At 39.0% G+C, this 22002-nt stretch overlaps 1 pseudogene; it reads right to left on the bottom strand.

Moving 5' to 3' along the window:
• Positions 1 to 4457: 4457 nt before the first annotated feature.
• LOC108109281 lies at positions 4458 to 7332 on the bottom strand (annotated as a pseudogene).
• Between the last annotated feature and the right edge of the window lie 14670 nt (positions 7333 to 22002).

The following is a 22002-nucleotide window of genomic DNA, read 5'->3' as shown; positions in this document are numbered from 1 at the left end:
ATTCAAGGCAAAATGATCGGGAATCTATGTGAACCCGTGGAACCAAGCAAAAGGATCGGGAATCTAAGTGAACCCGTGGAACCAAGCAAAAGGATCGGGAATCTATGTGAACCCGTAGAACCAAGCAGAAGGATCGGGAATCTTAGTGAGCCCGTGGAAGCAAAGCAGACGGAGAGGATTCTTAGTGAGCCTGTGGCCGCAGAAGTCTCAGAAGAAGTCTCTAGAAACCAGAGCACATATACACATACACAGGAGTTGTGGGTGTTGGTGAATTTCAAGCCTCGCGAGGTACATATGTATAGTTGTCTCGCTCACGAGGTAGTTATTGTTGTCACGTTCGCACAAGAAAACTGCCTATTTAGCTAAAAGTAAGTTCAAGAATAGTAAATAATGCCAAGAATAGTGGATCTTAAAGGCGACGAGTTAAGGTTCCTGCTACGTTCGAGAAACGTGTCCGTTTCCGGCACAAGAGCCGAGTTGGTTCAAAGGCTTATAGATTTTGAACTATCGGAAGACGTAGAGCTGCCAGCAACCGTGGGGCTCACAGCGACGACAACGCCATTTCAGTTCATCGATCGCGTCAACAAGGAAGTTGATGCGCATCAGTGGGAAGAGAAGTTCCTATTGCTCGCCATTTATACACGTCTAAAACCCATACAGGACGAGTTCGGCGCAAACCCAGACGAAGCTAAAGTGCATTTCAGCATGGCCAATGCAACCATGCGATCAAAGGAGACGGTAAAGGAATGCTGTTTTAAGATGTCCGCCCTTGGGGTGCGGTACAAGCTCAGCGAAACAGTGGTCATAAGATACCTCCGCTCAGGTCTACAGCATCAAGAATTGCTATGGAGTATTGCAGCCATTCATTTCTCGACCATGAAGCAACTCCGTGACGCAGACGAATCTTATTTTGTTAACAGAGGTCGTTTATTTGCAAATAAGAAAGAATTTTCAACAAAAGCCGGTATCTTTGAGCAAAAACCAAACAGCGATCTTAAGCCGCTCAGGTCGAAGGAGTCCCTGAAGTGTTACAATTGCGGAGATATGGGGCGCTTCGCCAATTCGTGCCCGAAAGAGAGGAAAAAGTCACGCTGTACCAAATGCAACAAATTCCACGAGCCAAATGGAGCATGCCAAGCCTCCAATGTTATGCGCTTAGGAGCCGGATATCAGGCCAAGCTTTTCACCAGGAGAATCTGCGTGCTTTTGGACAATTTCCTCAACGAAACCTAAAGTGTGCAAATGCGCAGCTTGCTGGAGAAGTTCGCCGATGTTTTTTCGACAGGATTAGAAGGCATTGAAAACACAAGCGTAGTTAAAGCAGACATTATCGTCGTGAGCAGTCAGCCAGTAGCTCAAGCCCCATATCGAGTTTCCGAGCCAAAGAAGGAAGTCGTCAGCAAAATGGTTGACGAGCTTCTCAAACAGGACATCATCACAGCATCCACATTCGAGCACGCCAGCCCGGTGGTGCTCATCAAGAACCCGAATGGTAGCGATCGTATGTGTGTCGATTATCGCCGCCTAAACAAGCTGATCAGGAAGGAAATTTCCCAGTACCGAAAATCGAGGAGCGTCTGCAGGATGCTAAAAGATTTAAATACATTTCATCCCTGGACCTCAACAGTGGATATTATCAGATTAAGATAGCCCCAGAGAGTCGAAACTTTACTGCCTTCATCGCCACAGCCGGATTGAACGAGTTCAAGCGACTTCCATTCGGGTTGAAAAACGCGCCCGCTGTTTAAAGAAAGAGTAAAGAAACAGACATGATTCACTACATGGACGATATACTTATTGGTATCCAAACGTTCGGGAAGTGTACACGCAGCTTGAGAGAATCCTTAAAGTGTGAGTTGTAAATGAAATCAATAATATTTATTGGTCATCAGATACACGCGGAAGGAATCCCTTTATGTATAAAAATGAGAACAGTCAAATTATTCAGCATCAGTTCGTCAGGAGCACCAAATCATACATATCACCATGAGTGTAATATCCGTAGAATTCATCGATTCGGTTCAAGCTTTGCAACTCTTGGCGGATGTCGAAATCCTTGACCAAGACTCCGATGTGGTGGTCATTGAAGCCTCGGAGCCAAACTGTATAATGGCGCTAGACGAATATGACATCATAGACAGGAACCTGAGGGCAGTATTCGCAACGATTCCATAAGAGTTGGAATCACTCAAATGGGAAGATTTCCCATTTGGAGATGAATCGATGGATGTATTTGGAAATGAGTTTTTGTATGAACACTTTTAATGTACTCAAAGGATTGATATAGATGACCCGGAAGAAATTGTTTTTCCAGACGACGACTACCTCTTTGACGATATAAAAGCGGATGACTTAGTATTTAGATTTACTGAAAGATGAAGACGATAAGTTTTTAATAAATGTTGCCAATAGCTTAGATATTTAAATAAAAATTGTATGAAAATAAACTGAAATAAAATAAAATAAAAATATTCAAAATTCAAATATAAAAATCTTTTTTTTTTGCTCCCATGTTAACTGAAATCAATAAAACAGATATTTCCTTTAACAAAAAAATGTGTATATTTTATTGTTTCTTTATTTCAGTGTTTTTGTGTCTTATTTTTAGTTTTCAATATATGATGAAATTATTAATTATTTATCTGAAAACTGGTCTAACGTTATATAGTCTGAAGTACTTTTTGTATTTTTTATTTTCTTCTCATTCTTTTTTTTAGATTATAATATATGTTCATAATGTTTGCTGCCTCCCTTTTGTACTCAAATTTTTTATGACATCCACAAGTGTCGATTCCTTTCGTAGCTGAGTCCTTTCTCCAGATACATGTTTCCAGGTGTAAGCCATGGAAGTAATCATTTTAACTTATTCACACTCAAGTAGTTTTGAATTAATAAGGAAATGTCGCAGATAGTGAGAATTTTGCACAACTCTATCAAACTGTTTGAGAAACAATTTAATTTGATTCGAATACATAGTGTACATCCATTACTTTAAGTTTTAAAAATGATTCTCTTTACCGCCTGCTTGAGACATTTTTTTATCATTTCACATAATACGTTTATTTATTAATTATTGATACATTTATTGATTTACATAGAAGGGGCATGTGCATGTTTCCAGTCTCGAATCGGTGTTATAGAATGTAAAGTGTTCACCACATTTAATTCTTTTCAGATCTTGTGCACCTTGATTCATGAACATCATTTTTGTTTTAAGAAGGTATTGGAAATGATTATCAAATATCTTCCCATTAAATTGTAGAACAAAATTATCCATTTCTTCAAGAAATTTCATTATTTATTGAAATGGTTTTCAAGAAACAGGTCTTGTCAAAAGTGGTCTCAGCTTCAAAATGATGTGAATGCAAGTAGATGTGTTTTTATTTATTTTGAAATACTTTTACGAAAATCTGGAATGTTGTAAGCATTGAATAGAGCACTAACGACACTTTTATCATGATTTTTGCAATCTGTTTCCTCTAAACCGGTTTAATGATGGGCACTGTATGCCCTCAACATTAATAAAATCATGGTTTCCAAAAAATGACTGTAGAAAACGTTTCTTTTCCATTTCCTTACAGATAATTTGTTTTCCAATAGTTCTTGCCTTCAGATATCGTAGCGTTTGTGCAAAACTGTTTTTTCCATCGTCCAAAGCAATTTTATGATGCTTATTTGTTAACCAGTTTGCAGTGGTTCGAGATTTTGTATTTAAAAATTCGAAATCATATGGTGGTTCCATAACAAAACTATTGTTCAAGTTTGTTTCTTTTTCGATTAGTACTTCAATTTCTTTAAGAATAAATTTATTGTAATTGTCAAAGAAACCTTGAATATCAATTGATACAATATCTTTAATCATTTTCAAAAAATATCAAACAACTCGTTGTACTAATCAGTTTAAGGGGGGTGTATAAGTAGACAATAAGCTTGGGTATATTCGTCACTTGGTGTCTTCAGTTTATTGAAATTCTCACGTCAATAGGACCAGATTTTACTGTTTCATTTTGATATGATAGATGTAGGGTAGTACAAATTGATAATGTTTATTTCGGATATATATAAAGGTAAATTAAAGATATTAAACTTCACGACTTCCGCACTCTATAGATGACACTTGCTCTCTTCAATATTCGCAATCTACTGACTTCAACTTAAATTAGTAAGGCGCAATTTCTATTAGGAAGCTGGTGATGGGTATAGACATTCTTTGATGAAAAGAGACAGTTCTATATGGCGTTTTGGCTGATGGAAAAAAGCTACTAGGTTGTGGAATTCCGAACAGTGTGTCCCCATATGAAATTAAATAGGCTGCTTAATACCTTAATATTTCCATATCCCACAATCGGCTATCCTGAATCTTCATTCGCCCCTGAATGAACCCCATTTTTTTATGTATTCGGCTGCTGTCGTAGTAATGTTTGGTCCCTCCTGATTACCTTCCGTGATTAAGTTTTTTAGTTACTTTGTAAGGGCCGAAAAATTTTGGACGAAGTTTCATTCCAGTTCCATACTGTGTTCAGTTCAGTTTCTAACTTCCTTTTTATAAACGGATTGCCCCCATTTTCATGTGACGGACGCTTATTAAAAGGTTTGTGGCCAAATGTGTTCTTCTGGAACTTTCCGGGGGCGTGGCTTTTTGCAGTGCGTCTTTGCATTAATCTGTGCTTCAGCAGAGAGTTGGGCTCGATAAAAATAGGTACGCGGTTGACGATAGTTTCGTTGGTCAAGAATGATTTACAGAAGCCTTCATCAGTTGTGAACTTTATTACGGCCTTAATGCCTAACATCTGGATGATCTCGATTTCGCCGCTCTTGGTAAACAATTGCCTAAGGTCAGCTTCAGTAGTATCTGACGTCAAGTTTGTCACTAGAATAGCCCTCCCCGAGCTACTGACATGATAGGGCTTCAGCTTTAGCTTCGCATTGTTAACAGTCTTCCCTTGGAGTTTTGCAATAGCCTATGTATCTCCTTCAGGTTGCTTGAATGTGACGAAAGCTAAAACTGCCTTGCTGCACACAACGTCAACATAGTCCAATTCGCCACATTTTTTGAATATCCTCTCCAAGGCATCGCAGCTGTAAGACTCGTGCCTGCCTACATTTTCGACGACCAGGGTAAGTTCATTGGACTTTGACAACGCCTTGAACGAAAAAGGTCGCACCGTAATAAAGCGAGAAAAGTGCTCGGTGCTGTTCAGTTTTAGGACTTTGGGAATATCATCTACTGACTCCAAACGTACAAATGCTCTGGGGATAAGGCGGTTAGCAGTTAAAGTTTCATCCTCCAAGGGAGCTACTTTCTAGATAAAGCTCTTGATATCTTTTTTGGTGACATTTGGTCTACACAGGGCAACCACAACTGTGCGATCATTTAAAGCTTCCTTGTCCTTCGCCTGAGATACGGTCAAAACATTTTTTCCATTTTTTTCAGCGCCTTATGCTTGGCTTGCAAAGCGGCTTTTGCTCATAGCGTATCAAAGGCCACAATGACTGGATTGGAACCCAACTTATTAGTGATACGGTGCACTGCATAGATCGGTCCGAACTTGGCGAATAAGGTGACCACCTCCTTGTGTTTGTATTCATTTGGTAAGTTCGCGGCATAGACGATCTGATTTATTGGAGTTCCTATGGGAATCCTACCAACGGACACTTTAGGAATTCTGCTCTTTTTTTTAATCCTTCAAAGTTCGATTCCCCAGGTTTCTTACTTTCCTTGCCTTTCTTGGAAACAGGCTCCTCTACAGGGGCTTCATCATCTCTGTCGGAGTCTCCTTCCTTCCCCGCGTCTGAGGTCTTTTAAACCTCTTCTAGCTCTACCTTCTCGTCATCATCTTCCTCTTCGTCACTATTCTCATCTTCATCTTCCTCAGCCTCATCATCAATTAAATCAGCCGCGTCTTCTGCCTCGGAGTCGCTATCGTCCTCAACCTGATCGTCGATCTGCTCCTCAGCGTCTTCCTCGCTCGACGGTGGAACCTCCTTCACTGGTTGCTTCCTGGTCTTTTTGGAGGGCGACTGGGTAGCTGCGATCTATTTCTCCTCTTCCTGTACCTTTAGTTTTTGATTGTCGGCCAGGTGAGATAAATTAATTTTATCTAGGACAGAACTTTTCTCGACTATCTCCGTGACACACATTCCATTAAATGTCGATGCAAAGTCTCTCTCTTTTGCCCTGAACTCGACGCCGTTGGAACTGAACATTACGTCGACTGACTGTAGCACATCGTTTCCCACAACCGCAGAGTACTCGAGTTCGTTCTGTTTGGCGACATGGAAAGTTACCGAGAAGCATACACCAACAGCTTCAAGATCGACGTCGAAACATCCTACGATCACAAGTTCGCCCTTACCGATACCTCTCAGGTGCTTAACTACTGGCTTTAGCTTCAAGCCGTCAAAACTTCTGAAAATGTCCTCTCTTATCAAACACAATTCACATCCCGAATCAATCATCGCTATGAATGTCATTCCTTCAGCTTTTATCTTTTTGTAAATGAGTCCCTTCGCCGCTTTTACTTCCAGTATGTTTGCAAACTCTTTCTTAACGGAAATAGTTTCTTTATTCCCTCGCAATTTTTAGAGATTTGTCCTTTCTTGTTGCACTTGAAACATATTACTTCGCCTTTGCAATCCTTAGCAATATGGCCTTCGCTATTACACTTAAAGCATTTCCTTTGAAAATACCCTTCATCTTTTTGTAAATGCTTAATTCGACTTTAAGTTCCCTAATGGAATTCGCTCGTTGACTCGGCTATCTGGAATGCCATCTATGAAGTACGATACTAGACTTTCCTCATCAAGATTTATCCATTAAACTATAGAGATACTCGAGGCACGTCTCTTTTGGTTGTTTTTGCCTTTTGCGCAAACTCTTGTCTATCTCTGCCGAACATAGCTTTTTCCGAATTCTTCCTTCAACGCGTTTTTCAGCTCAATCCAACCCCTAACTCCCCTTGTACATTTAATGTAGAGCTTGGCTGCTCCAATCAGAAGTTGCTTAGCATAAATTAATTTCTGCAAATTATCCCAACCCACGGTAACTGCAACGTCATCGAATTCAGACAGCCAGTGATTGACGACTTCCTGTTCGGAGCCTGAAAATGATGAAACACTTTCCTGAATATCGAGTAGTGTAAATCTCGAGCTACTCTCTTGGTAATTGGAAGCACTACTAATACTCACAACTTCCCTATCAGCCTCGCCGTCCTCATCGTCAGCCACATCTAATGCATAATGATCGAACAACCGCTCCTGCAAAGCTCCTTTTCTGCCAGTTGTATACAAACCTAGTTTGGATAACTTTGCCCTTAGTAGAGGCACAGTCATAGCGAGGATTGTTCTAGCATCCATAGTAATACGTTCAAGAAACAAACAGTGGTACAATTCAATATTTAATTGTTTTTATACAACAAAGTAAGAATTTAATTTCGTCTATTCAAAAAAAATTCAAATCAGATTAAATATATGAAATCGCCTCAGTCGCTCACCACACCCAATTGGATTTTGTTGTCTTCTACGTCTGCTTGCAATCCAGTCCACTCTGCTACTCCAGCTCGTACTCTTCTACGATGTCGTCACGCTGCACTGCGTGCTCGTCTCGTTGCCACTTCTTGCTCGTCTCTTTTTTGCGGATTGCGTCGTTTGCAAGTTCTTGCAGCTCCTCTTTTCGCCACAGGAAAACTTTTGTTGTCGCAAAAATAGCAAGTGGCCAGTCCACTGCTGTATATCGTCGTTCTCTTTTCTCTACTGCGCAAATTTTGCGTTGCAAGTTTTTTTTTCGAGTTAGTTTTTGGGTACGCTCACAGTAGAGTTTTTTGCAAAAGTTTTGACACTTTTGTAGTCTGTGTACACCAATTTGCTGCTTCAACGTTAGTCGATCTTTTTAACTTTTTAAATTTTCCTCGTCTTTATCTGTTCTTGTTTAACAATTACATTCAACGCTTTTCAGTTTTTACTTCTAATTTTTCTCAGTCTTCACTGCATTCTTCGTCGCGACAGTTTTCGATGTGTTAACGCACAGTTTTCTCTTTGTTCTTTTTTCCTTTCATAATCCCGGACGAGCCCCCAATAATTTGTAGGGTAGTACAAATTGATAATGTTTATTTCGGATATATATAAAGGTAAATTAAAGATATTAAACTTCACGACTTCCGCACTCTATAGATGACACTTGCTCTCTTCAATTTTCGCAATCTACTGACTTCAACTTAAATTAGTAAGGCGCAATTTCTATTAGGAAGCTGGTGATGGGTATAGACATTCTTTGATGAAAAGAGACAGTTCTATATGGCGTTTTGGCTGATGGAAAAAAGCTACGAGGTTGTGGAATTTCAAACAGTGTGTCCCCATATGAAATTAAATAGGCTGCGTAATACCTTAATATACCCATATCCCACATAGATCAATTACGATAATTGGAGCTTTCAATTTTGAATTTCGTTGGTGTTAAAAATGGCTGTGACCCTCGATTGTATCAACTGGATTGAAATCTTGAATACATTTCATATAGGTAAGCAAACTGATTCTTATTGAAATCAACACTTAAATTATCATATGGGTATGATTCAGAATTTAAATGAACCTTCAAGTTTGATAAATTATTTGTGATATGTTTTCCGTTTAGTGTAAATCCCATCATTGCAAATCTCAGTCTTTCCCAATATGCTAATAGTTTAACATTCCAATAGTGGTGGGTTCCTTGTCCTAATTTTGGGTTAACGTTGGAGTCCCAACTACGAAATGCAATATGTAGGCTAGTTCTATCAATCTCGCATCCATTTGTTTCGTACTTGATTTCATCCAAAAAGTAAGCCATACAATTATTTTAAATAAAAGTGGTAACGTACAGCTGATAAGCTGTAGGGCCGCCTGCTGTATCTTTTCTAATAATTCCTTGAAAATTCAGGTAACTTTCATGAGGGAGCACATACAAGACTTGATTTTGGATAGTAATTCGAATTTCATTGTTTAGCTTGAATGTTTGATTATACGATGAAGAGGTATGAAACTCTTTTTTCGAAATACTTTCATCCGAAACTTTTCTCGAACTTTTTCTCGAACATTTAAAATTTCATTCATTGTTTTCTTCCTGTATATTTATATTAATTTTTAACTTTGAAGCTTAGAGACTTTAAATATAATTTATTTTTTAAAGTTAGTGAGCTTCTTTTTAGAGTTGATCCTCTTCCTATTGCTTTACAATTAGTAATGCTTGGTTGAGTGTATGAACCAGGTCTTTTATTATGAATAATCATTCTATCATGCGAATATACATCCGAATTGATACGTTTTCATCACGCAAATTTACTAAATCTCCGTTTTGATGTACGATGCGTATGGAGAGTGTGCTTATTTCATCACAGTTGATTGGCAAGATTGGTGTCACATTCATTTTATAGCCAGGAAGAACATTAATACTGAATTCGTGTAACGTATGATTGGGTGTATTGCCTACATATGAACCACCAATAATGTTACATTCCAAGCGAATAGTATTAATTTTTAAAATAATAAGAGTCTGATCTGATATATATTTTTTTGTTGGGTGTGGCTCTAGAACTCTTTTATCAAAACCAAAAAGTTGACCAATTGATCGTTCCTTATAAAGTAAACCGGCTCTCGAGTGCTGGTTATTTCTAGTTGAAATTTTAATAATTTTTTTTTAATTCCGTAATCTTAAGTATTTTATTAATATAATCAGTTATATCACTTAATTCATAGGATCCCGTAGGAATTGTGAGTACATTAGTTCCAATATGGAAGAAATTGTTTTTTCATCCATATTTTGGATTGAATTGTACATATTAAAATCTATTAATGCACACTCAAAACGTCCATCCAATTCAATTGGCGGAAAGTAGTTTGTATTTATAATAGAACTATTTTCATTCAGTCATTGATCTAGACATAATGAAATCTGTTGTTAAACTGTGTTTGTGTTTTATTCTATTTTTATACCAAATCTTATAACTTTTTAAATCAAAATAAACTGATCAAAACCTTTCCCATTTCCACGAATGTGTTATATCCCATATCTGTATTAATATGATCTCTATATATAAGTTATTTTTGTACCGACCTTTATATTCTTTCTCATTTTCACTCGAGCCCTGGGCCAGGGATCCGTTAAGTAATAAATCAAATGGTTAAGTTTCACTTATTTATTTTCGTAAACCTATTAAGGTAAAGGATAGTAATTGTGTTTACAATATTTGGTTGTTACACATTTATTTCTCCTAAAACTGTTAAGCCAGAGGATGATATAATTGGTTTTATAACATTTGATTATTACACAGCTACGGCTGCGGAGTATGAATTAAAACTAACCTAAAGGTCTGATCCGGCTGCAGCTAGAAGTCTTCGTCTGCTCGCAGCGCTGTCGCCAATGTGCCGGATCAGCGTTTGATATCCGGTTGCTGACGATCACTCCCTGTGCGAGTGTTTTGGCTGGAACCGTGGGATTGTCTACAGAGTGCGGAGTCGACGATTTCCTTTATGCGCGTGTTGGCCTCTTCTGGCCGGGCTCTGGGTGATTGCCCACAGAGTGCAGAGCCGGCGGTTTCTTCATTGCGCATGTTGAGCACTTCTGGCCGGGCTCCGGGTGATTGTCATCGGAGTGCAGAGTCGGCAGTTTCTCTATTCCGTGTGTTGCCCACCGGATGTGGCCCGCAACTCGGCATATTTAAATCGTCTTGTTTAAACATTATAATAAAGTTGGCATTGTCACGAATCAAGTGTTTAGGTATATGGGTATATGTTTGACATAAATAAAAGCAATCAATATTCTTATGACGACCCATACAAAAATAAGATCTTATGTTCTCTTGTTTTTCACAAGCTACATCATCAAATATCATTATAGAATTATTGTTGCCTTCTCTGGGGTCTAATACACCATCTTTATGAGAGAAAGTGTGATATCCCATTCCTTTAATAGGTTTTATTATTTTTTTCAACTACTCATATTTAGGTCGATATAAACTGATATTTTCTCAATAATAGAGGAACTGCGAGAGCAGGGAATTATGGTTTAATTCAAGTATATATATATTCAACACAAAAAGATTTTTACTTATAATCATCATGTCTGTTAACAAACTTTTTTAATTGATACTGATGATAATCTAAACGTTCAAAATAAAAGTGTCAAAAACGCCATTAAACCCTTAGATGACAACGACTTGACAACAAAACAATATACAGATGAGTGTGTCAGAAAGTTGGGCGAAGAACTAAGACAACTTGTAAATGAAAGTATTCATCGTCGACTGGCAAAAATTTCAAATCTTGAAAATAAAATAGATGTCTATAACAAGAGAGCAGATAGTACTGATCAAATATTTGAGAAAGTTCTTGAAAAGATAAAAGTTATTGAGGATTATATTTTGAAGTATGTAACAAAACCGACAGCGATACCAAAAAACACAACAATTGAAATAGAAGGTGTAGCCTTTACACCTATTCGAAAACGAGCAATTGTAAACGAGTTGCACGGACCGTCTCGCAACGAAGGCGAGTCATTACGAAGGGAACAATCGACCTGTGGCAAGCAGATTTGGTCGAAATGGGTGGTTATTCAACATCTAACAGGGGTTATCGATACTTATTAAATGTAATTGATACGTTTTCTAAATTTGCTTGGGCTGAAGTATTACAATCAAAAAATGCCAATGATGTTTCCAAAGCAATGGAGAAAATCTTATAATCAGGTCACGGAACTCCAAAAAATGTAGAAGAGGATAAAGAAAAGAGTTTTTTAATACAAAATTTAAACAATTAATGAAACGTTATGATATAAATTATTAGTCCACGTTCAGCACTCTAAAGGAATCAATTGTTGAGCGTTTTAATAGAACCCTCAAAGAGTCAATGTGGCGTGAGTTTAGCTTCAATGGGAAATATAAGTTGATAGTTGAGTTCTAGTTGAGAAAATTTTTAAAGCGAAAAGGGGATAAATTTTTGGTAAATTGGCTTGGCTTTCCAATGGACGAAGCCAGATGGGTAAATAAAGATGAAATTTTATAGTACAAAATACCAAATGAAAAGACAATGTTATACTTAATTTTAATTTTTGTTTTGTTAATTTTTTCATTTTTTATTTTAAATCTTATATTTACATGTGTATATATGTACAATTTTATGATGTGTATATTAACAATTTTAATAATATATTATAAATGTTTTTAAAATTTTTTTTTGTTTTACTGATATTTACCACAATCTCGATCAAAATATAACATTTCCAATTCAATTGACTTATAAAATAATTCTTTTTCTATGCTTTCTCGCTTATCTCTAAATTCATTTAATGTATTATTATCTGTATTTCTTTCCTTTATTATATCTCTTAAAAATATATTTTCAATGTCTAAGAAATTGATACTATCGATAATAACCTTTCCTATTAACCTTTGATGTTTTATTGATAATGTGCCATAATCGTCGTGATTTAATATTGTAAACTCTGTTTCATTATGTTTAAACTTTCTGTTACTATTATTAGCACAAAGAACATTCTTATATACCCCATTTGTTGATATTTTTTGTGCCCTTGATCTAATCATTGTCCTACAACCATATAGTGGAGTTCCAATGCTTTATTATGAGACTTTTCAACTTCATCTATTTTATAACTATAAACTTTGGAGCATAGACCTATAAATTCACTTATTGGTTTCCCATTTAACTTATCTTTAAAATATCCTAACCTCTTTTTTTATTAACTTTTGTTAAATTATATAAATCGATTCTACTATCTGAATAATCGGATAAATCAAATTTGGATTCAATATCACCGGGAATATCCTTATAAAAATCAGTTTTTATAGTATAGATGAATGAGTCTGTATCCATGTAATTGAAAACTAAACTTTCTTGAAGTGCAGCTTTCAAGTAATGGTAATGAATATCATACATTTTCCACTTTGCTAAGTCCAATACAGCAAAACACAAATACATTGGCTTATCAAATATTACCGAAAGTTTTTTCATTTGGATGGCATATAACTCGTCATTTATTTTAGTTGCACTATGAAAATTGAATTTTGAAACTATATTTTTAGGACAATGTTTTTTTCGACCGAATTTATGAATATCTGTAGACTCCCATGTAGTTACCAATTTAATATCTACACGTTTTTAAGGATTTTCCATATTTTTCCCATAGACTGAGCTGTTCATTAATTAAAAAAAATCTTTTTCAAATCTTGGCATTCTGTCTATGTAAAGTATTTAAGTCAATATAAGTCTTTGCCAATGTTTTTGTAAAAAGCGAACCCCTCTATGAATCTTTTTTAATCTCTCTATGAATCTTTATAATATTAACCCATTTTGTATGCATGTCTGGAAATTTCTATAATACATAATTATACCCGTTACTCGGAGAGTGAAAGGGTATACTAAATTCGTTGAAAAGTATGTAACATATAGAAGGAAGCGTTTCCGACCCTATAAGGTATAAGTAAATTAGTAATTTTTATTGTAGAGGTTCACTCGCCGCTGTCTCGGTACAGAAGTCCGGTTAGTTATTTCTCTCTAATGGTGAATTACGAAGTTTAGGATGGAAGGGTGACTGCCCTTCTTAACCTGCTGGCCTAGAGATTCAGTCAGTTTGTAAATGATAAAATGGTAACGGCGGTTGCCGGAGTTATATTGAATGAGCTTGTGCTATTCGGTGAATATCAAAATTGAACTGAACTTAAAGCTAACATAAAAAGAGACTCATAGCGGCCACTCCAACGGGTAGTGCTTGCCGGCTATGAACGGGCTTCCGGCCAGACGCTGTGTCAGCAATTTGGCCGGAGTGAATTTTCGGACGATCGGTCATTGTCATCGCCCGGTTAACTTAGTTAACTATCTGCTATCTGGGCCGTAGCTCTCCTGGCCTGGATGACTCGCCGATAGGTGAAACCGTACTATCTGATGTAAATGATAGTCGTTGATATTCTCCCCGACTCACTTGATGTGTTCCAGATTACGCTCACTCAAGCGGTGAAGGTACGGAAGACTGAGGATGTTGTGCTCCATAGTAATGTTCAGGGAGGTCGAGCTGGCTACTCCTGGGACCCTCTTCTGGTCCCTGTCCCTGACGCTCCATTGCAATCAGCTATTATTTTGTCCTCCAGCCTGAGCATCGTGTTATGACACGACGATTTGATTATTGGAAATTTAATGACAAAATCTGCGGGCTCTTCTATCCACATATCTTCTAGGTCTGCATGATCTAGTATAGTAGGGCTCACAATGTTGGCCTTAGCTAGAGCTATCACTAGTAATAAGTTTTGCAGCTCCATACTAATCATTCTATTCCGGGATAATAACATCTCATAAAGATGCCCCGTGTCAACTTGGGTTCCCTAGGCTGACCTCAGAAGTTGGCTGACGTTGGTAGTAGTACTATCAATTAGGTCTTGTACTTTACTATTGATGTTTATCTGCCAATTGTTTGCATTTATTAACTGAAATTCATTAAGTTTAATTTTTTCGAAATCCTCTGCATCTGGCGTTCCTGCCACTACCTTTAACACAGCTCCTAGGAAATCCAAACTCCTAGCTACTCTGTGGTGGATGCTCAACGAGTCGAGCAGGTCACGCAGATGAGCGACATTGACACTCAAAAGTTTCTGCATGTGTGACTGGGGAATCATGCTGGTCATGCCATTCTTTTCTTCCACCTATATTCTGAGAGATTCGCCGAGTGTGTCACGAACGCGAATTCTTCCCAAACTAAAATTCTACCATCAATGATGGGAATATATTTGGCCTGCGAGTAGTCCGAGACGTGCCCCGATGTTACGGTAAGCAGGACTAACAGGGATACGAATGCGAACCTGTAATATTGGATGTATTGTAGTGTTTTTTTAAAATATTGTAGCCCTCCACCAAACCATAAAGAAAAAAACACAATTACAACAAAAATTTATACCAAGTGGACAGGGGTGAGAAAATATGGAAAAAAAACTTTTGCCAAGTGGCTAGGGGTGAAAAAATATGGAAAAAAGAAAACTTACGCCAAGTGGCTAGGTGTAAACATTAGAAAAAATGAATTATTATTTAATGTTGTCCTTGTGGACCACCCTCCCCTTAATGAGGACCGTGGTCCCCAGGTCCGCTTCAACAGCTTTTTCCTCACACAGTGGTGTGAGTTAATTGCCAAGCCTTCGGCTTGACTTAACCAAAACTTTCTCGCCGACTTCGAATGTTCTGCATTGTCGGGAGGCATTTTCCCAGGCCCTGAGCGTATTTTGTGCCCTAACGATCTTATTCCGGACGTCCGTCTGTGTGTCGTCTGGGTGCTTTTGCACGATGTCGACCGTCCGTTTGTCAACGACAGAGTGAATTGATTTATTATATTTGGCGGTTGCCAATAAAATAATTTCCACAGTATCGGTTATCTCCTCGTCGATTTTCAGGCAACGAGCAAGCTCCAAGAGGGTGCTGCGAAAGCGCTCTACCTGCCCGTTTAAGACGCTATGAAGTGGTGGGGCATTTGCAATGCTAACACCAAAATGGTTGTCAAGCATGGATGAGATGGTGTGCGTATTTAACGAAGGTTAATTATCGCAATAGACTACTCTAGCCCTAGGGAAAAAGTTCATGATTTGGAGTATGGCCGGTCTAAGATCCTCGATTGTCCTAGAGTGGACATGTTGCACAACTGCAAACTTCGAATACTTGTCTATGCAAGTGAGGAAGTATTTCTTGTCTGTGGAAAAGATGTCGATATGTAGCAGTTCTCCCACATGAGAGGGGATCGGAGTCTCGCCTAGCTCATGCTTCTTTGGGTGCCTATCGTACTTGGCTTTCGCACATGTTTTGCAGTTTGCTACAATCTCGGTGGCTAGCTTGGCCATCTTTGGAAAGTAGTACTCGGAGAGTATCTGCTTAACATTTTCCTGGGCCGATCTGTGGGTCCTGTTGTGCTCGACGGTGAGGATTTCCCGTCTCTCAGGAACTGCAAAAATATCCGTTACACGGTTTTTGCAATGCCAAAATTTGGAGGCTGGAAACTGCCGAACCAATTCGTCCTGTATCATTGCCAGCGTGTGCAAGTCACAATGAATGGCGTTTACGCCTTTAGGAACGATTATATCTGCGAGTTCATCATGTAATGACTCTTTGCAGGAAAAGTTAATCACATGCCGTCTCTTGTTTCCAAAGAGGACGAAGATGCGTTTTAGCGGAAAGCGTTCCTCCTCCAGAGTTATCTGGTTCTGGAAGCAATTCAAAGGCTTGTCCGTGGTTTCAATAGGTTAGCGACAGCTCACTGTGAATTGTGGCCGCGCTAGAAAAAGCCTCTTCCTCTTCCACAACGTTAAGTTGTTGTCTTCAGAGGGCATCCGCAACAAGGTTATCTTTGCCGGGCTTGTAAAAAATGTTAGCGCCGGAGTCGTCGATGCGGGCTTTCCACCTCTTGATTTTCGCATTCGGATTGGATTCCGACACTGCGAAGGTCAACGGTTGGTGGTCAGTAAAGATATTTATATCTTTGACTGCATACAAATAGTGGCGTAATTTGGCCAGTGCCGAAACTATAGCTAATAGCTCCCTTTCATTGGTAGCGTAGTTAACTTCCCTGTCCTTTAAGGTCCTAGAGATCATTGTTATGGGTCTCCCTTCTTGGGATAGGACTGCGCCAATGCCGTACGCTGAGGCATCTGTCGTTAGATCAAATGCCTTCTGGTAGTCGGGGTATCTGAGGATGACGTCCTCGGAAGCCAGTTGAACTGCACCTGGATGTTCCTGGATCTGTGTCTACTGACACTTCCAAGTTCCCCTTTCGAAAGATCAGTGATGGGCCGAGCTATGGATGCAATATCTTTTATGAAGCATCTATAATAACTGGCCAAGCCAAGGAATGATCTGACCTCGAATATGTTTTTAGGCTCCTGAATGGCTTTTATTTTTTCTGGGTCTGTGGTAGCCCCGTTATTGGTGACTATGAACCCTAAAAAGCTAACGCTTTCTTGAAAAATCGTGACTTTTCTGTTGATACCCTCATATTTGCATCGTGAAGGCTCTGTGGGAAATGTGGAAGTTTTCGTCCTCTGAAAAGACGATAACATCATCAACATAGACATAGCAAAATTTGCCTCGCAGTATGTCGTCAATTGTTCTTTGGAAAATGCTGGCTGCATTTTTTAATCCAAACGGCATTCTGCGAAACTCGTACTTCCCTCCGTTAACGGAAAAGGAAGTCTTTTCACGGTCTCATTCTGCCATCGTGATCTGATGATAACCGGACTTCAAGTCCAGGGTTGTGAAATACTTGGCCTTGCCTAAGTTTCCTAATATCATCGAGATGTTCAGTTTGCGAAAATCCAACACCAAACATTTTCCTGCCAGTTTCGTCGGTGCCCTTTTTGTCTACAACCCATATTGGGGTATTGTAGGGGGATTTCGACTTTTGGATGATGCCATTTTTTAGCAGATCTTGGATTTCGCCATTTACAAAATCAGCTGCCCCCATTGGATATGAGTAAAGTTTGGCATAAATGGGCGTCTCATCAATGGTTCTGATGGTGGCAACCACCGACGTATTGTAGAACAAGGCCTCATTGGGGTCTGCGAAGGTTTTTTTCCTGTCGCTGAGCATTTTCAAAAATGCTTTTCTGACCAAAGGTGGTGCATCTGAGCAGTCCACCTAAGTAAAATTTACATCAGGACATGTATGAAAGTCGATGTTCTCTACTTCCGTGCCCTATTTGAGCTGACCGGAGGCCAGTTTTAAAAGGTCAAGGCCGATGACTCCATCAAAAGAGGACCAATCTGGTAAAATGAAGAATGTGGCCTTCAAGTTGAAAATTGACACGAAGCATTACTTCGTGATATTGGTGACTCCATGGATCGAATGAGCCTTGAATGGAGATTCTACCGGGCGGACGCCTTTCAATCCTTCATATGGTCGGATAAAATTTTTGGCAGCGCCTGTATCAACTAGAAATCTCATGTCAATCACCGCTACTCTTCGTCTGATGACGGGTAGCAGGGATCTTTCCCTAAAAAATTTATGGCATCGAGTCGTACTCGTTGATAGCGTCGTCATCGATTTCTTGTGCCGCGCTAGAGGCCTCTGTGGTGTATGTATCACCAGTTTTGTCAGCGCTCTGGGCAATGTGGTTTACCCTTTGCCTTTTTTGTAGGTTGGCTCTACCGGACGTCGCCGGCCTTCTATTCTGGTATGCCGGGGCTTGTGATGGTTTTAGGCATCTTAGACAATGATGGATCCACTTCCATGGGTTCTGGAGTGTGTCCCTGGTGCTTATCGCTGCGTGGAACAGGGTGCACTTGTGCCTTGTGTTGCTTAGTAAAATGGGGATTTTTACCGCCACTATATTGGGAATTAGCATGAGGGGCGGCCAGCTGATGCTCTTGCGCCGTAGGAAATTGTTTTTTCTCCCTATCTTCCTGGCTTCTGGTTCGCCTCCACCTCTTGAGCCAAGGCAAGTGCTGATGGCATGTCCTTGGGCTTCGCCGCGAAGAGGACGTCAGTCAGGTTGCTTTTTAATCCAGAGATAAATACACGAAGGGCATCATCCCGGAATTTTTCGCATAGAACTTGTGCCAACCTCGACCTCGTCATAATATTGTAGAAGCGAGAGATTCCCCTGTCTGAGGGTGCCCATCTCCTGCTCTATGACATGCATTGTCCGCTTGTCACTATAAGTAAAGTCGAGTCGATTTATAATCGCGTCGAAATTAAGCACTGTGCCAAATGAGGATAGCACTGCATCGGCCTAGCCCTTTTTTCGCTCCTAATTATAATAACTGCCTGATAATGGCGTGAACTTCCTACGAAATTCTTAAAAATATAGTATGCGCTTACTGCCGCCTGCCGCCAGGAGACGTATGTTTCCTGGGCACCCGAAAATTGGGGCAGGCATTTGACGGCGTCTAGTGGTTCATTACAAATGACGGTGTTATTAATGTCTCTGGGTGTATAAACTTTAATCTGAGGAGCTACTGTTGGGGCGGGTGCGACCTGTATCGCCGCCACTTGGTTGGCCAGTTGTTGAATTCCTGTAGGGCATGGTTGACGGCAGCCTCTACTACCGCCTTTATTTGATCTGGGTTAAATGCCATGTTTCTGGCTGAGGGAGTGCCTACGCTTACACTTTTCGGTGTAGAAGTTCTTGCCGGCCCTTCGGTCTCGAATTCAGAGTCACTGGGGACCTGCCTGTTGTTCCTATATTCCTGGAACGGGTTGCTCATATGGAGCTGTGCAAGCTAAATCGGCCCAGCGATTTAATGCATGCTTAAGCGGTCTTGGCCATGGGTATGGCGGGGGGGCCGCGGGGGCTGAGATGCCGCTTGGTAACGATGGACGAGAGCTCGTTGAAAAACTGAGCTGTTGCCTTACCAAGCAATGACAAGGGGAAGGGGGTCGCGTGGACTGGGTCTCCGCTATGCACACAAAAATATAAACAACAAAAATTGACACAGTAAAGATACGTGGTGACTAAGCTGCCGTTCTGAAAGACAAAACAGCGAAGCTTACAAAATCGGAATACAAACGTCGCGGTGTCGAGTTCGAGTGTCGTAGTGAAGTGGGTAAGCGATGGAAACAAAAACAAACCCAAGATTGTTGCGAAGCTGAACGGATCTCAGAAACTGTAACAGATACAAAGTTGAAATTAAGCATGAAGATTCTTGAGATCCCGGGACAAAGCAAGTTTATTTCCGCATCCTGGCACGCCCACTCTAACGCCCACAAATCACGAAAAACTAAAATCGCTGAAATCTCCCGAACTATTAGAGCTAGAAAGTTGAAATTCAGTATGTATAAACTTTGGATGCCAGTGAATCTTTTAGTGGTATTATTATCTGGCCACTCCCACCCATACGCCCACCAAGCTCAACAGACGGTTTTCCCATTTTCAAGAAAACCTGATATCTCGGTAACTATAAAAAATAAAAAGTTCAGATTAAGCAAGTAGGTTTTTATGATGCCCCAAATGCAAATTGCTTTTTTTCACATCTAGCCACGCCCACCTTAACGCCCACAAAACCCGAAAAACCAAAAATGCAAAAATCTAAAGAACTAAAAGAGCTAGAAAGTTAGGTTTATGTCTATGTATTTTAGATTAGCCACTGCAACTTCCCACGAGTTTTTATACGGCCACGCTCACTCTAACGTCCAAAAACCGCGGAAAACTGTGGCGTCCATAATATTGCAGTGTATGTTTTCATTTGACCTTGTATAACTTATTTCTGTTAATATCTATCGATTTACCAAAGATTTTTCAAATCGGAACATTATTTCGCTACTTATGAAGAAATTTAGGTTATAGGGTCTCACATGGGTAGTGACGTCACTATCAGATACTCGACATGCTTTCTCCGACAATAGGTGGCGCTTGGGTAATTTCCACTAGCAAAATGAATATTTTAAAATTGTGTAAAACAGTAATGGGTATCTAATAGTCGCGGCACGCGACTATAGCGTTTCCTCTTGTTTTTTTGTTCCCGAGGTCAGCTATTAATTTTTTAACTAAACTAAACTGCTAAACTATTTGACGGACAAAACGGAAGATCAATATGTGTATCATGAAGGCAATAGGGGTAAATTAGGTCTACTTCCAAAAAATATCCATACTCACTATTAATAGATATTTTATGTATATTAAAATTTTTAAAATCATTAGGGGACAACCAATCAAACCCTTTATATGGAAGAGGTTGTGACATTGCCAACCATATAAATTGTTTGCATCCAAATGCATTAAAAACGATGATTCCTTTGTTGAATTATAATCTGTTAAGTATTTGGTATTTGCCTTTGTATATCTATGGCAACATTGTACTAAGCCCCCTCGAATGGTATTCTGAATAAATCTATACTAATCGGTATCTACTAATAACTCTAGTTGAATATTTGTGGTCTTTAACATGGCTGACCAAGATACACCTGGTGTGGTAAAAAACTGAGCAGGGACTAATGAAGAAATTTGTAAACATATTTTTCTAAAATTTTCAAATATATCAGTCAATAGAAAAACATCAGTTTTTAAATACAACTCTAGATAATCTTTTAAACTTCAACAAGAAAATTGTGAGCAGACATTATGTGCGTGTTCATAATCATCTTGAGAGCACTTCTTTTCTGTCAGGTTACTATAGAATGCTGCTCTTGATGGTAGGGAAGTTTCCTCAAGTCGACTAGCTGAATCTAAATATTCATAAGGAATATCTCTTTTTACGCATAAGTCTGAATTCTTTTTCGTTATTAAAGAATGTTTGACTGTATTTAATTGGTCATCAATTAAGTTAAAAGCAAGGGTATCCAAACTTGATGGCAAAAATCTGAATGTGTCAAGAAATCGAATTTCAAAATTATTTCCATTTAAAGTTTTTATGGTTCTGGACACCGAAATATATTGTTCTTTATTTACTGGAATTGCACTAATACTACCGGGAATTAAAGCCAAGTCTTCTATAAATAAATTACAGTCATATTTAGAAAAATTATGGAAAAGCACTGGTATGAATTTAGATAGTCCATACTCTAAGTTACATTAAGACTGAGCTGCACCCCTAAATAAACCTGTTAAATGACAATGGTCCCTAACTCTAGTATTTAATAATATTTTTTTTACAAATATAACAATATAATAAATCCTGAAATTCAATCTCATTTTCTGGAGTCATTATGATTGGAATAATCTTACACAAGTACTCATCATACAGTTTTGATAAATCTTGTACAAGAGAGTCTACAAAATTTGATCCTGCGTTACTACCTGTTTTTATTACAAATTTATCTAGCCTAGAATCAAAGGCACACTTAATATTAGGTTGCGGTATTTCCGCTAGTTGACGCTGAAAGCGCATAGTTCTTGTTTTATTCGTCGCATCAGGTCATACTATACCTTTTTGGAAAGCTCATTTCACGCGGTAACACGTGTTGGCAATCATGGAGCAAAAATAAAGAGAAAATACGGCATATTTTACAGTACTACTACGATAAAGGCAAAAATGCATCTCAAGCCGCCAATAAAA

The sequence above is a fragment of the Drosophila eugracilis genome, unplaced genomic scaffold, assembly GCF_018153835.1.
Source record: "Drosophila eugracilis isolate 14026-0451.02 unplaced genomic scaffold, ASM1815383v1 contig_2158, whole genome shotgun sequence".
NCBI classification, from domain to species: Eukaryota; Metazoa; Arthropoda; class Insecta; order Diptera; family Drosophilidae; genus Drosophila; species Drosophila eugracilis.
Note: the sequence above shows the minus strand (reverse complement) of the source record. Positions and strands in the feature narration are given on the sequence as shown.